This window comes from Danio rerio, chromosome 22, assembly GCF_052040795.2.
Source record: "Danio rerio strain M-AB ecotype USA chromosome 22, GRCz13ab, whole genome shotgun sequence".
In the NCBI taxonomy this organism is placed as follows: Eukaryota; Metazoa; Chordata; class Actinopteri; order Cypriniformes; family Danionidae; genus Danio; species Danio rerio.
Window position 1 is genome coordinate 775,001 of NC_141042.1, and position 16,801 is coordinate 791,801.

Sequence of the window (16,801 nt, forward strand, 5' to 3'; positions counted from 1 at the left end):
TGTACTCAAATGGCCTCCACAGCCACCAGAGCTCAATCCAATAGAGCAGCTTTGGGATGTGGTGGAACGGGAGATTGGCATCATGGATGTGCAGCCGACAAATCTGCAGCAACTGTGTGATGCTATCATGACAATATGGAGCAAAATCTCTGAGGAATATTTCCAGCAGCTTGCTGAATCTCTGACAGCAAGGATTAAGGCAGATCTGAAAGCAAAAGTACTAGTAAGGCGTACCTAATAAAGTGGCCGATGAGTGTATATCCTAAAAACACACAACACTGGACTTGATTCTGTTGTTTTAAGGGGTTTTTAAAATGACTGTTTAGGTTTCTTGGGGTCAAAGTTGTCAAACCAGTAAAAAATTACAAATAATTTTATCTATATCTGAACAACAACGCCTCATCTGTGGCACTAGGGATTATTCATTCATTCATGTTCTTTTCAGTTTAGTCCCTTTATCATCAGGGGTTTCCACAGCGGAATGAACCACCAACTTATCCAGCATATGTTTTACACAGCGGATGCCCTTCCAGCCGCAACCCATCACTGGGAGACACCCTTACACACTCATACACTACGGCCAGTGTAGTCGATCAGTTCCCCTATAGCGCATGTGTTTGGACTGTGGGGGAAACCGGAGCACCAGGATGAAACCCACGCCAACACGGAGAGAACATGCAAACTCCACACAGAAACGCCACTGACCCAGCCAGGACTCGAACTGGCAACCTTCTTGCTGTGAGGCCACAGTGCTGACCACTAAGCCGTAATTATAATAATACTTGTTTTGAATATGTTGCATATATCTGTGAAATAAAATGAAAAGTGAGCTTGAGTGTAGTGTATGTGATTGGCATATATATTGCTGTATCTCAGGTTTGTTTTATACACAGAAGAACAGATAAAAAATATAAGAAATTAACCTAAAATGAATATTTAATCATCATTTACACACAGAAAAGCAGGCCGCTGTTGGGGTCGATAGTGCTCAGCCCCCATTAAATGGCCAGTTCACTCAGAACTGAACACTCCGTCATCATTTACTCGCTCTTTACTTTCTCCAAACCTGTTTGGCTTTCTTTATTGTTTTGAACACAAATCTGCAGCCATTGCCTTTCAAAGTCTTGGTCTGCCCTATTGTGGAAGTAAATTGCAGGTTTCATCAGTCTTTAGTGGGTACATTTTGTGTGAACTCTCCCTTTAATATCTGTGTCCACGGCTGGTGTACTTTGATAAAGGTGTTCGTGTCTAACTGTGAGTTTGATGACTCTGGGAAAGTGAAAGCTGCTGGTTTAATTATTGTACAGCTCAGTGTGACCGGGAGTGGGCGCTGACGTCACATGCTCCTCCCATTGGGCGGGGCTGCCGGGCAGCGCTCACGCAGTTTCCAGTAAGGACGCGCTGGGCTGATTCTGGGCGCGCGGCCAACAAACACAAACAAACACCTGCTCTACAGGTACACGAGCACGCGCACAGTCACCAACTGACATGTCTGAATTAAAGCTATTAATTTAATCGCAGCCTAATTAGCGCTGTCACGGATTTGATGAAGTGATTCATCCAGATTTGATTGAAGGTTTTGGTCACTTTAAAGCGATTTAAAATATTTCTTTAGTTATTTTCCAGGGCTGCAGCCAAAAAAACAAATGTAAACGTGCTGAATTTGGCTAAAAACATTTTACTTAAAACATAAAAGCTTATTTTTAAAGTCTGTCATCTTATAATGTGCAAATATTTAAACATTTACATATTATTTGGTTATATACCAGTTATTTATTATTAGCAAGTCTCTCTTATACATAATTTTACGACACATTTACTTACAGTATTTCTGCTCTTCATAAAAGCATGTTTAAGTGCAATGAATAGTAAAAACATTAGACATTATGACTTTTTTTAAACAGTTTTATGCTGTACTAATATATTATATATTTATATATTACATTACACGAACATTATTTATTTGTATATTATATGTTAAAAAATTGCAAACTATTTACTAATCTTATTATTCATATTCTGTGACTAAAGAAATGTGAAGCTTGATCTTCGCTTAATTATTTTGCTTCTATTTATTTTATTTATTTACATTTTTTTTTAAAAAGTTCAGTCTTCGTTGGTCAACTTAATGTTTCATTATTAAAGTATTTATATTTGACTGTTTTCTGATAGCTCTTTGACAAATTCAGAAATTAATCAGTGTATGAATTGTTCAATACATCTATAACTATAAATATGTCAAAATTATTTACCCCCTTTGAATTATTTTTAAAAATATTTCCCAAATGATGTTGAACAGAATTAGGAAATTTTCACAGTGTGTCTGATAATATTTTTTCTTATTATTTGTTTTATTTCGGCTAGAATAAAAGCAGTTTTTAATTTTTAAACACCATTTTAAGGTCAATATTACTGGCTCCTTCAAGCTATATTGCATTTCAATGGTTTACAGAACAAACCATCGTTATACAATGACTTGCCTAATTCCCCTAACCTGCCTAGTTACCCTAATTACCCTAGTGAAGCCTTTACATGTCACTTTAAGCTGTATAGAAGTGTCTTGAAGAATATCTAGTCTAATATTATTTACTGTCATCATGACAAAGAGAAAATAAATCAGTGATTAGAGATGAGTTATTAACACTATTATGATCAGAAATGTGTTGGGAAAAAACTGCTCTCTATTAAACAGAAATTGGGAAAAAGTCATTTGACTGATAGAAAATGAGGGGTATTTGGAGCAAAATCCTTCATTTTTCTAAATTGAAGATACTTCAGTTTAATACATTACTTCCGAAATACACACAAAAGTTTTTAAAGAAAGACAAGGCAGATATAATCTGAGAGAAGAGCAGAATCTGGAGGTTGTAAACAAGGACCACTTTAAAAAGCTTGTGTATGTCTGTATGTGGAGTGAAATTATGCAACGGTCTAGATCAGACTCTCAAACAATGTCAGGATCATAATCAGTTTAAAAAGTTGAATAAATGTATATATTATTAAAGGAATATAACGATGCAGGTGATTTAAAATGAATAAAATGAATGAATGAATTAATTAATGACTGTTTGCAGTGTGTTTTTATGGGTCTATGTTATAAAATGTAAAGGTATAAATGGAATTAAACATGTAATACGACCAAGATGCCAAAAGGAAAAAAAATATGTCTCATGCAAAAACAAGAGATAATAATTAGAAGAAGAAATGAGTTTAAGTAATAGTTGAATGATGTGTGTGGTAAACTGAAAAATGTATTTTTCACTGGTTCAAACTATTTAAAATGAGCTGAAACAACAATTCTTAAGATTCATTGGGACAACTCAATTTTTTATGTTCAATCCACATAAATTTGATAATGTGTTAAGTTAACTTAATCAATTTGTGCTGGGACAACATTGTGTGGAACTCTGCATTTTTTACAGTGTACAGTGGAAAAAAATGCTTTCCTTGCTTAGATTTTTTGTCTTGTTTCTACTCTAAATATCTAAAATTTCTAATATCAAGAAGCATTTTCTAGAAAAGCATAACATATTATCTTGTTTTGAGAAATAATATGCCAATATTAAGTGAGTTTTTCCTTAAAACAAGCAAAATAATCTGCCAATTGGGTAAGCAAATTAATCTTGTTTTTTCTTTTGACGTAAGATTATTTTGCTTACCCCATTGGCAGATTTTTAAACTTGTTTTAAGAAAAAACTCACTTAATATTGGCATATTATTTCTGAAAACAAGACAATATGTTTTTCTTGTCTAGAAAATTCTTCTTAATTTAGGAATTTTTAGATGTTTGGACTAGAAACAAGACAAAAAATCTAAGCAAGAAAAGCATTTTTTGCAGTGTACAGTGGGGTGGGTAAATAAGAAGCTTGTGCTTTAAGATATTTTATGTATGACATTTCTGTTGGAAAATAAATCAATCGAATCAAATTAAACACTAACAGTATATCGTTAGCTTTCGTTGTTATCGTAGTTATCATTAGTATTTTTTATGATTTAAAAAAAAACTATTTTGTTCATTGAGGCGGCGTTTATTAAATGTAAAACCTTGCTAAATTGTTAAATATTGATTAACATTTTAAATAACAGTTTTTTATTGTATGTATTTTTAAATGAAATTATTACTCAAGTCATTGTTGCTTTTATTATTACCATTAATAATATTATTAATAATAATAATTAATATTAGAGTGGAGCGATGCAATGGCACAGTGGGTAGCATTTGGGCATTTCTGTGTGGAGTTTGCATGTTCTCCCCGTGTTGGCGTGGGTTTCCTCCGGGTGCTCCGGTTTCCCCCACAGTCCAAACACATGCGCTGTAGGGGAATTGGGTATGCTAAAAATTGGCCGTAGTGTATGAGTGTGAAGGACTGTGTATGGATGTTTCCCAGAGATGAGTTGCAGCTGAAAGGGCATCCGCTGCGTAAAACATATGCTGGATAAGTTGGCGGTTCATTCCGCTGTGGCGACCCCTGATAAATAAAGCCGAAAAGAAAATGAATGAATGAATTTTAGTGATTTGTGAAGGATCATGTGACTCTGAAGACTGGATTAACGATGCTGAAAATTCATCCTTAAAATCGCTGGAACATATGATTAAATTAAATTCTTAACTACTTTTGAACAGTTATTTTATAATGCAATAACATTTCACAATTTTATTATTTGTACTGTGTTTCAGCTTTCGTGAGCAGGAGAAGCTTATTTTAAAACATTTAGAAATCCGTCTGACCCCAAACTTTTCACCTATATACATATATATATATATGTGTGTGTGTGTGTGTGTGTGTGTGTGTGTGTGTGTGTGTGTGTGTATGTATGTATGTGTATATATATATATATATATATATATATATATATATATATATATATATATATATATATACATATATATATATACATACATACACACACACACACACACATACATACACATATATATATATATATACATACACACACACACATACACATACATACACATATATATATATACATACATACACACACACACATACATACACATATATATATATATATACATACACACACACACATATATATATATATATATATATATATATATATATATATATATATATATATATATATACAGTAAATATACAGTATTCACAGCATAGTTTTATTTAAACAGCTAATTAAAAGAGATATTTTACAACTAAAAATGTGCAAATCTGTTTTTATTTGTGTTCTGCTCATGAATAAAATGTAGGTCCTGTGCCAAAAAAAAAAAAAAAAACCTCGAATTAACTTTCCTTAACATTATATCATGGGAGTTACATAATACTGCGACGAACTCTCAAATATCCGGGTGTCAAATCAATAATGCCTTTGTGTTTTATACGGTAAGATTGGTGGCAGAGATTCAACAGTGTCTGAGGTTAAAGAAACCTCGCGGAAACAAAACAGGGTAGAATGTGAAGCTTGCCCGAAGCGACAGAAACAACGTGACAGAAACACTGATTATCTAACAGAAGACCGAAATTAAAGATACCACACATACCAAACACTGAGAAGAAGAGGTAAATCTGCAGATGATAAACCAACAACACATCAGCACTGACACTAAACGTACCTAAAACAGGAAGGTTTTGCATTGTCAAACTGTAAAAGTGTCTAAAAGCGCTGTTTTTCTCATGTCAGCCTGTAGGTGGTGCTGATTCTGCATAAACTATACAACGTTTTGTTTTGTTTTGGCATAGTTTGTGCTGAAATACACTGATTTGGACATTTTGGCCGATAATGAAAACACTTCGTTTGGAAACCAATAATTATAATACAACGTATTATCATAATGCCGATAAAGGTAAATCTTTATATGAATGTTTCACTTTTCGATATGAATTGAACTGATATGTAATCAAATAATGTATGTACAGCCAGTGGTTATCGCAAAATAAAGCGCGACATGTTTAAACATGTTGTTGCATAAGACTGAAGTGCTTTATTCTGTGATAACAACCGGCTGGATGTACATTATGCTGATTATTACACGGCTGCTTGCTACAAAACGAAACTATTAGACAAAACATTGATCTTAACTGTAATAATACACTAGCTCTTTAGTGAATCGTAAAGCTTGCAGAAAGGAAAATGGCTGAACCTTCTTCTTATTACTATTATTAAGTCTAACAGTCAACATAATCAGTATCATTACGTTTTACTAGTTTAATCGGTTATCAACAAATGAAGTAACCTCAGAATGTCATAACTGACCAATCAGAATCAAGTATTGCTTTTATATCAATCTGAAGACTAAAATGCCCCTACGACAGCATCAGTGTCGAATTCACGGACGTAAGTGAGGAGAGGCTGGGTTGGGGGGGGGGGGGGGGGCTGTAGATTGCGGATGTAAGTAAAGAAGGGTGGTTGTGGTGCTGGTTAGATCACGGATGTAAACAAGGAGTTGGTTGGATTGGGTTGGAGAGATTGCAGATGTAAGAATAGCGATGGGGGTTGGAGATTGTGGATGTAAATGAAGAGTGTGTGTGAGGGGGGGGGGGGCGGTTACTGGTTAGATTGCGGATTTAAACAAAGAGCGGGTTGAGATGGAGAGATCACAGATGGGGTGGAGATCGTGGATATAAACGAACAGTGGGTTGGGTTGGAGAGATGTGGATTTCAGTGAAGAGCCGGGTGGGGGGGGGGGTGCTGGTTAGATTGCGGATGTAAATGAAGAGTGTGTGGAGATTGCAGATGTAAGTGAAGAGTGGGGAGGGGGGTGCTGGTTAGATTGCGGATGTAAGTGAAGAGCGATATGAGGGTGGTTGGGGGGGTGGAGATCGTGGATGTAATTGAAGAGCATGGGGGGGGTGGAGATTGCAGATGTAAGTGAAGAGTGGGGAGAGGGGTGCTGGTTAGATTGTGGATTTAAACGAAGTACGGGTTGGGTTGGAGAGATCACGGATGTAAGTAAAGAGTGATGAGGGTGGAGATTGCGGATGTAAACGAAGAGCATGGGGGTGGAGATTGCTGTTGTAAGTGAAGAGTTGGGGGGGGGGTGCTGGTTACATTGCTGATGTAAACAAAGAGTAGGTTGGGTTGGAGAGATCACGAATGTAAGCGAAGAGCGATGAGGGGGGGGTTTGGGGGATGTGTGGCACTGGTGGGTCCCTAATAGTATCTCCCTAAATGCCATGGGCCCTTTGAATTGTCCTAACTCCCCGCCACCTCGAGCACCCCCACCCCCCCGGCTCCTCTGATAGCCTTACCAGATTGTAGCAGGTGATACTGCTGCTGATATGTTGTGCAGCATGAGTTTGTGCTTTGATTGTTTCGGTGTAAACGAACAGACTTTTTCAGTCTTTTGCTGCTGCCTGTCATGCATGTTCAGGATAGATGTGTTTATCTCCCGAGCAGGTTCTTATGGTGTAAATATGTGATGTTTGGCTTGTTTACATAACCCTGAGTTCATGTTTGCAGGTTTGATCCAGTTCAGCGATCAGATAAATCTCCGTCAGGTTTAATTTAGTCTTCCCGCTCAGGGCTCAATCGGGTGAAGACAGGTTAAACTGGAGTTCTGCGGTTAATAGAGCGTAACCGGCTTGAAAAATGTCATTAACTCGTGGTCAGGCATTCGCTGTCGGGAAACTACAATGAAGCTCAAGAATGAAAGATATGAATAAACACGACTGAGTCAGACTCACTGTGCTGTGTCATTTATTCCCTTCTCTCAATTGATTTGAAGAATCACATCTTAACTGCCTGATGGGTCATCCAAACACACGCAACAACAGAAACATGCATCCAGTAATGCTCAGTGGCGTAGTGCCAGAGTAAAAAAACGGAAAAGTTCCATTGACTTAACATTGAACCAAACTTTGTGACCTCATAACTATGCGCCAGACTGTCATACAGACTTAATGTTGGGCTCATTTAACTCAGACTACCAATCTGCCAATCACAGATGACCATTTAACTTACTAGCCACACTCCAGCAACCACTTACGGCACCCTAGCAACTGTCCCATTGACTTCCATTGTAAAAAAACTGCCATTGACTTTACATTGGACATACTGATAACTTACCAATTCATACTAGAAACATACTAACAGCAAACTAATCATACTAGCAACATGCTAATTCATACTATAAGCATACTAGCAACGAGCTAATTCATACTAAATTGATGCTTATGTAACCCCGCCGGTCCTACTGCATGCAACCCGCTCCGAGCTGGGATCGAACCGGCGACCTTCCACATGGGAGTCGGTTGCTCAAATAAGCAGGCTAAAGACCATGGCCTCTAGTGTCTGTTGCTAGAGCACGTTTAGAGGTCAGAGGAGTGAGGTTTACCTGCACAGCACTTACTAGCTGGCCTCCGTTACCCTAACAACATGCTAGTTTATACTAGAAACATGCTAGCAATATGCTAATTTAAACTAAAACCATGCTAACAACATGCTAATGTATGCTTGGAACATGCTAATTTATACCAAAACCATGCTACTTTGGGTTAGCAATGCCATATCAATCACTTAAAACCAGCTAGCAATGCCTTAGCAACCGCCAAGCAACCACTCAGAACAACCTAGCAACACCTTAGCAATGACCTAGCAGCCACTCAAACACCCTAGCAAACGCCTAGCAATGACCAAAAACACCTTAGTAAATAACCCAGTGATGCCTTAGAAACCACTCAGCACTCTAGCTACCACCTAGCAACATCTTAGCAAATAGAAACCACATAAAACACCTTATCATTGCCTCAGCAACTAGTCAGAACACACTAGCAACCCCATAGCAACCACACAGATCACCTTAGCAATTGCGTAGCAATGCCTTAACAACCAGTCAAAACACTCTTGCAAAGCCTTAGCAAACATTCAGAACACCCTAGCAACCACTCAGAACACCCTATCAACCGCCTAGCAAGAAACATGCCGATTCATACTAGAAACATGCTATCATATACGTAGTTATCTCTCTATGCCGACTGCCTTAAACTTCTTAAACTACTTCAATTATTACATTTTTTAAAGCTACTTTAAAGCTCAGACGAGGCTTTCTCAAGCCACTATAAACTTTGTCTAGTATACGCAACAGTTGTAGAAAACTACCATATCGGCTCATTTGCTTATATTACTATAGTTGTTGTGTTACCATAGCAACTGTAGAATCACAACAACAGATTAATTTAAGCGCTTTACAACAGAGTGATCGAAAATAACGGACATAGTATTTACTATAAACCCCTATAGTATTTTTTCGTGCAGTGTGACGATGGTTTTGTTTTGAGAGATTAAAACACTCACATCTGTAATCCGCTTAACAATAATAAAAATTCCACTCATTGTTATTATTAGGCCTATTTTCCGGAAAGAGTGAGTCTTATATAAACGAGTCTCGCAGTATAATGGATGAATCCAGCTCGTCATTATAGTTATTGTTATGATGATCTGCTGGCATGAGTTCATCTCTCTGGCGGGAAACGCGGCGCGTCTGACCGGATCTTATGTAAAGAAACCGCGGGAACCGGAGCGGCCGGTCGGACCAGTCGTGAACACAAGAATGAGAGCAGTTGGGCAGACAATAGACACACACACACACAGACACACACAGAAACACACACACACACACACACAAGCGATATATTACACGTTTATAAGGAAAGCAACAATTGGATTAAATGCAATATTTGATCGGTTTAACGATGTAAAAAGCTGTGCAAATGTTTTCATAATTATATTAATCATGAATGTTTCTTTATCATTAAATATTAGCTTGATATTTGAAGGATCAACTGGAATAATGTTGCAGAAATTGTAAGAGTTATACATAAAGGAGCATATAAATCTCAATAATTGATTGCTGTATTTTATATATTTCTTCATATTCTGATTATCGTTTTAATTATTGAAACTAAATTAAGTTTTTTAATCATTGATCAATGTTTAATTGAATTTTTTTAAAATAATTGAATCAATAAAAGTCATTCAAATCACGATTTAAGCATTATTTCAGTATCTTCATCAAACATACATCATCATCTAAAGATTTACAGAAGACAGACTCGAAAACGGTGAAAGAAAGCGAGTGTAACAGGTGTCTCTGTCCAATCAGCTCGTGATGTTCTGTCGCCCCCGTGTGGACACAGATGAATACGCCGCAAAGAAGGTTTTTAGTTGGCAGAAAGTTCTCTGTAGGTTCTTCAGGAAAATTCTATAGGGTATATGTCGAGCTAGTTTTCTTCCCATGCTGATAAACTTCCGGTGACCTGTAATTGTCAGTTGTTTTCCATTTTATACGATTTCTTTTACAGCATGGATGTTGTAATGTCATTAAAATACAACCAGTTAAATAAACTTTAGCATTTATTTAGTTGCTCAAGCGTAAAACGAGACAAAAAGTCGTTTATTCGCACGCGCTCGTCAGAATCGGCAGGCTAGCGCAGAGGCGCCACTGAATATACTGGGGTAAAATAAATGCTCCTATTATAAAGACATGACAGGGAAAAATGTAATGTAATGCAGTGCTTCTTGTACAATCTAAGACCCACTTTATATCAGATATCACTCAGCCAGTGGAGATCGCTGATTTTTAAAGAAAACACATCTTAAACACGCCGGTTTTTGCATAGGCCGGAAGCGGTTAACCCAGGTTACTGGCAAATTAAAAGTCCTGTTAGCATGCTAATAGGACTTTTAATTTGCCAGTAACCTGGGTTAACCGCTTCCGGCGAATTGAATGCCTATGCAAAAAACGGTGCGTTTAAGGTCTGTTTTCTTTAAAAATCAGCGATCTCCACTGGCTGAGTGATATCTGATATAAAGTGGGTCTTAGATTGTACAAGATGCACTGCATTAAATTACATTTTTCCCTGTCATGTCTTTATAATATGAGCATTTATTTTACCCCAGTATGTTCAGTGGCGCCTCTGCGTTAGCCTGCCGATTCTGACGGGCGCGTGCGAATAAACGACTTTTTGTCTCGTTTTACGCTTGAGCAACTAAATAAATGCTAAAGTTTATTTAACTGAATGTATTTTAATAACATTACAACATCGAGGCTGTATAAGGAACCGTATAAAATGGTAAAAAAGTTCACAATAACAGCTCACCGGAAGTGTATCAGCATGGGAACAGCACTAGCTGGGCATATACCCTATTTACCCATAGCCAGGGCGGGATTCGGGGGTTCGAAAGACCCACCCCCTATCTGACAAAGTCCAGAATTTAGCCCTTATATGAGCTCATTTGTCCCATTTTTGACTGGATGTAATCATAAATTGTGAAAATGACCAATAGAAGAAGGCTTTATAAAGACTAACCAAAATAAGCAATGAAAGAAGACTTTTATTATTTAAATGGACAAATTATTGAGGAGATGAGCTGGTCAGTGTGCTATTTGCCTATAGGCTGTACAGTTTTTATTTAAAACAAGTTTTAACAGATTCACAATTTAGATATTTTTATGATGGATGATTATAAATTAGCATTAAAAAAGTATATTTTTATATTTCCACAATTCTAATCTCACTACTGTTATATTAAAAACTGAAATAAGTTACAGCAAAATCCCTTTAAAGCCTGGTTTATATTTCTGCGTCGTCATCGCTACACTCGTCAGCGCTACCAAGCCAACCAATCACAGAGCTTGTGCTACGCGTCATTGCGATATGTAGTTATATTTTTTGAGAGGTGCGTGTCAGCGACGCCGACGGTAAAGGCTATGCATCCACGCGTAGACAACTTTACATATTTTAAAATTAGAAATAGGCTATATAAAAACTTTACTAGCTAATGTTTGTAGCCCGTTTATGTTGGTGCTGTTTGCATGTTTGGATTGGTGTTACTTCAAAACCTGGGGGCTGTTCCAGAAAGTAGGTTATGTGACATACCCGGGTAAGTTTGAGAGTAAATAAGTAGATAACCTCAGCTTTGGTTCCAAAATCAGAGGTAACTTCTGGGTATGTTAAGTAGCCATAGCAACTTACTCTCTAAAGATAATCTGCTCCGGAGCAGGTTATGTTCAGAGAGTAAGTTGCTATGTTCCCGAGTTGTTCTGTTTCAGAGAGTTTACTGAGCATTGCGTGCTCTTTTGATGGGAATATTTATGGATGTGGACGCACAGATACAAGTTTTTTCGTTGTGAGAGGGTTATAAGTGCATAGTTCTTTTCATAACCAAATTTATAATTTATATTCTCAGAAGAATTGTTAATATATTCAACAAACCTTTTGAAATCAAATGTGACAAACTGCGGGTCTGCGCTTACCAAAACATTCAGTGCAGCTCTTTGTATTCGCGTCAGGGCATTTTAGGCAACTGTACAATGTGACAGTATAGCATGTAGGACCATCTGTACTGTACTTTATGCCTGGCACTGAACTGTTTTATACACTTTTGTACAGTTCCTTGGTCATAAATCACTGCGTATCATTACATAGCTGATTCAGAGCATGGCAATAGCGTAGTGGACAGTGTGTCATAAAATGACGCAGCGCACAGCGGAGCGAGTTCGAAGCTCACTTACAGATCTTGTGTTTTTCTCTCTTTCTGCACCCTCACATTTTTCTGTATAATATTATAAGTGGCATCTTTGTCTTTTGTAGGAAAATATATCCATAATTTAAGATGTAGGACGTCGTTCATATGTATACATTCATGCACACACACCTACATTTTTTTAATATATATTTTTTTCAGGGTTTCCAAATTCTATTGTGTGCATTAATTGCAGCCGGTTTTAAAGCTCCATCGGTCACTAAAGGACACTGATAATATGAAATCTGTCCATAGTAATGATAGTATAAATGTGCAGGTACAACTTAATTTTCTGTCCTTAATCTTTTGGTATTTTAACTGTTAAACCCATTACTGCTTCCACTAGCTCATATGTGATGACCTCACCTCAACACTATGTTGAGGCTAAATGGCTGATTTTCAGGAAGTAATGATTTAAATGTATAATACAAATATAGTAAAAAACAAACAAACTGGAAAGCAAATGTTTCTTTACACAATGTTCATTTTTAATATATTTGTATTATACAATTAAATCATTACTGGGCACTACATTGTTACTTGCTGGAGGACAAAATATACCCTTTTCTGCCTTATACGACGACACTCTACCTGCAGCCTGACCCAAAGAAAATCTCATTGACCCAAGCAGAAAAAAAGAGATGGAAGAGTGCTAAGAAATATAATTTGCCACAAAAATGTATTTTTAATCAAATAGTTTGGCCTGTTCATTTCTTCATTTCCTGAAATAAAATGAATGATTTTTTACACTGCTTTATACACGCACCTTTGAACATGTAACAGATTTTTCATATACATTTCTCACCTTAAGGTGATACTCATGTGACTTTATTTATCTTTGAAGATGGACTTGTACAGCTACTTTAGAATTTATTTATATAAATATATATATATATATATATATATATATATATATATATATATATATATATATATATATATATATATATATATAAATATAAGATTTTGTGATCCAAGAGTAAAATTCAAATATGGAAAAGTGCAGACAAATTCTTACACTGCTTGTTAGTTGAGGCAGAAGGAACTTCGTCTGTATGCTAATTAAAAAGCATAAAAAGAACCTAAAACTACCTGACAACAATCAATTACAACAGTGACAGATTGTGTGGTTTAAGTCAAAAACTCAACCACTGATGAGCCTTTATTAAAGGACAGAGCAGCTCCTCTAACTGGTGGCCCACAGCAGATAGACAGGCCTCTTTCTATTAGCTGCATGACAGAAAGAATATTCTAGAGTGTTAAATACAGAGTTCCAATTATTAAATATTACCTTTTATGATAATGTTTCTTTGTTTAATGACTTAGGACAGAGTTCTAGCTCCAGAAAGATTACAATTTCTATAAGCCTTAATAGTCAATACACATTTGTTTTGTGGTCTTAAGAAACTTATGGCAAGAAAAATAAATTCATGAATGGTTACACAACATACTCAAAAAGAATGTTAAAGAAAAGTTAAAATTTTCACTACAATAAAATGGAGGGTGGCATGTGTAATTTAATTAACTAACGAATTTTCTTCTTATTTATTTTTTTCTTTTATCTATTTATTATCTTATATTTATTTTCTTCGTTGAAGCAGATGTGTAATCTGTGATTAAAACCTCCAGCTTCGCCTCTGTAAAGTGCGTTGCCCTTTTTTTTCCTCACCGTGACTTTCTATGGTGTCTCGTGAATTCAGCGATCTACTGAAAATGCCTTCAGGTGTGTGCCGTGCACGCGCATTAACCCGCGGTTATCTTCAGGTTGATTTAACTAACTCTTTTCACCTGTTTTGAAACCAACATACTCGCGGTAAGCAGGTTTTGGGTAAATCAACCGAGAGTTCAGGGTTTAGCAGATGGTAAGTTAACCCAGCTTTCTGGAATACCCCCCTGCTCATCCAAAGCCTGTTTTTGTGGCCTCTAAGCGATGGAGCCCCTGCTGCAGTGTGCGTCACGTGCTTTTTTGTATCAAAAGTGGTAACCCTACATACACACACACACACACACACACACAAACACACAAACACACACACACACACACACACTCATAAATCTCATATCACGAATACAAATATACAAACACACAGATACACAAACATGTTCACACACACATACTCTCTCTCTCTCTCACACACACACACACACACACACACACACACACACACACACACACTCATAAATCTCATATCACGAATACAAATATACAAACACACAAACATGTTTACACACACATACTCTCTCTCTCTCACACACACACACACACACACACACACACACACACACACACACACACACTCATAAATATCATACTAAACCAACACAAACGGACTCTCTGAAATAACATCATAAAGCTTATGTTCAAGCACTTTCAAGAACCTAAGTTTGTTTTTAAATATGTTCTAGGTTTAATATGTCTAAAATTCAAGCTCTGAAATACTAACACAAATACACACACACATATTCAGTGCATGCGTTCACACACAGACAGTCTTAAACACTACCTCTCTCACACACACAAAAACACACTCACGCACACAAATAGACACAGACAAATACACACACAATCTTTCTTAAACACACAGGCACACGCAAATACACACAAGATGTGGTGTGTGTATATTTGTGTGCGAATGTGTGTGTCAATGTATTTGTGGTGTGAGAGAGAGTGTGTGTATGAATGAGTCTGTATGTGTATTTACGTGTGAGTGTGTTTGTGTGAAGAGTGCATCTGCGTGTGCGTCTGTATTTGTGTGCGTCTGTATTTGTGCATGTGTGTGTGTGTCAGACATCATTAGAAGCATCATATTTCTGGTTAATCCTAAAGATGACGTACGTGTGTGTGTGTGTGTGTGTGTGTGTGTGTGTGTGTGTGTGTGTGTGTGTGTGTGTGTGTGTTGTAATTCTGAACAGATGAGTGATGGACTGCAGTAATGTGTGTGTCTTCATTGTCTGACAGGTGAAGAAAGAGCTCAAACACTGAACACCTGAGAGATAAAAATAACCCGCATACACACACACACACACACACACACACACGGTGACAGAGGGGGAGTATCAGAGTATTGTGTGTATGTGATGCAACATCATGATCTTTTGTGTCTGTGTGAGTGAAGAAACACTGAGGTCACCACTGATACTAAAAATACACACTAACACACATACATACACACACGCATATATACACACACACACACTCACGCACGCACCCGCACACACACACACACACATATACATAGATACATACACACACACACACACACACACACACACGGAGAAACACAATAAAAAACACACACTCGCATGCTCTCTCACACACAGAATCACAGCAACACTGACACAGACTATACAATAGTCAACACTTGGAGTGGGTGGGTCATCAACATAGAAGTTGTCCTAAAACTATTGGACATCCCCCATACTTGTCCTAGCACAATTTCAAAAACCATTTTTGATTCACTTCGAAAGTCGACTACTGTAGATTACACAAGTCTAGACAAAAATACACAATAACTCATACTGTATATAGTCAGACATAATAAATACAAAACTACACATAAATACATGAACTAAAGTTAAAAATGATGTGCCCGGTACTGTAAATTGTACAACAAAGTAGCAACTATAGTAACTGATCTATTGTGGTGATTCTACAGTTGCTATGGTAACAACAGCTATAGTAACTAATCTGCTGTGGTGATTCTACAGTTGCTATGGTAACAACTATAGTAATCAATCTGTTGTGGTGATTATACAGTTGCTATGGTAACAACAGCTATAGTAATTGATCTGCTGTGATGATTTTACAGTTGCTATGGTAACAGCTATAGTAACTGATCTGTTGTGGTGATTCTACAGTTGCTATGGTAACAAAAACTATAGTAACTGATCTGCTGTGGTGATTCTACAGTTGCTATGGTAACACAACAACTATAGTAACTGATCTGCTGTGGTGATTCTACAGTTGCTATGGTAACACAACAACTATAGTAATTAATCTGTTGTGGTGATGCTACTGTTGCTGTGGTAACACATCAACAATAGTTACTGATCTGTTGTGGTGATTCTACAGTTGCTATGGTAACACAACTATAGTAACTGATCTGTTGTGGTGATTCTACAGTTGCTATGGTAACACATCAACAATAGTAACTGACCTGTTGTGGTGATTCTACAGTTGCTATGGTAACACAACAACAATAGTAACTGACCTGTTGTGGTGATTCTACAGTTGCTATGGTAACACAACAACAATAGTAACTGACCTGTTGTGGTGATTCTACGGTTGCTATGGTAC

General features: G+C 37.0%; 2 protein-coding genes across 2 annotated transcripts in view; both read left to right on the plus strand.

The window, feature by feature from the left end:
- The window catches only part of zgc:112334, a gene marked incomplete at its 3' end in the record, with an annotated part of 817,035 nt that overhangs the window by 596,190 nt on the left and 204,044 nt on the right, over window positions 1-16,801 (plus strand).
- The window catches only part of prkar2ab (protein kinase, cAMP-dependent, regulatory, type II, alpha, B), a 773,085-nt gene that overhangs the window by 552,242 nt on the left and 204,042 nt on the right, over window positions 1-16,801 (plus strand).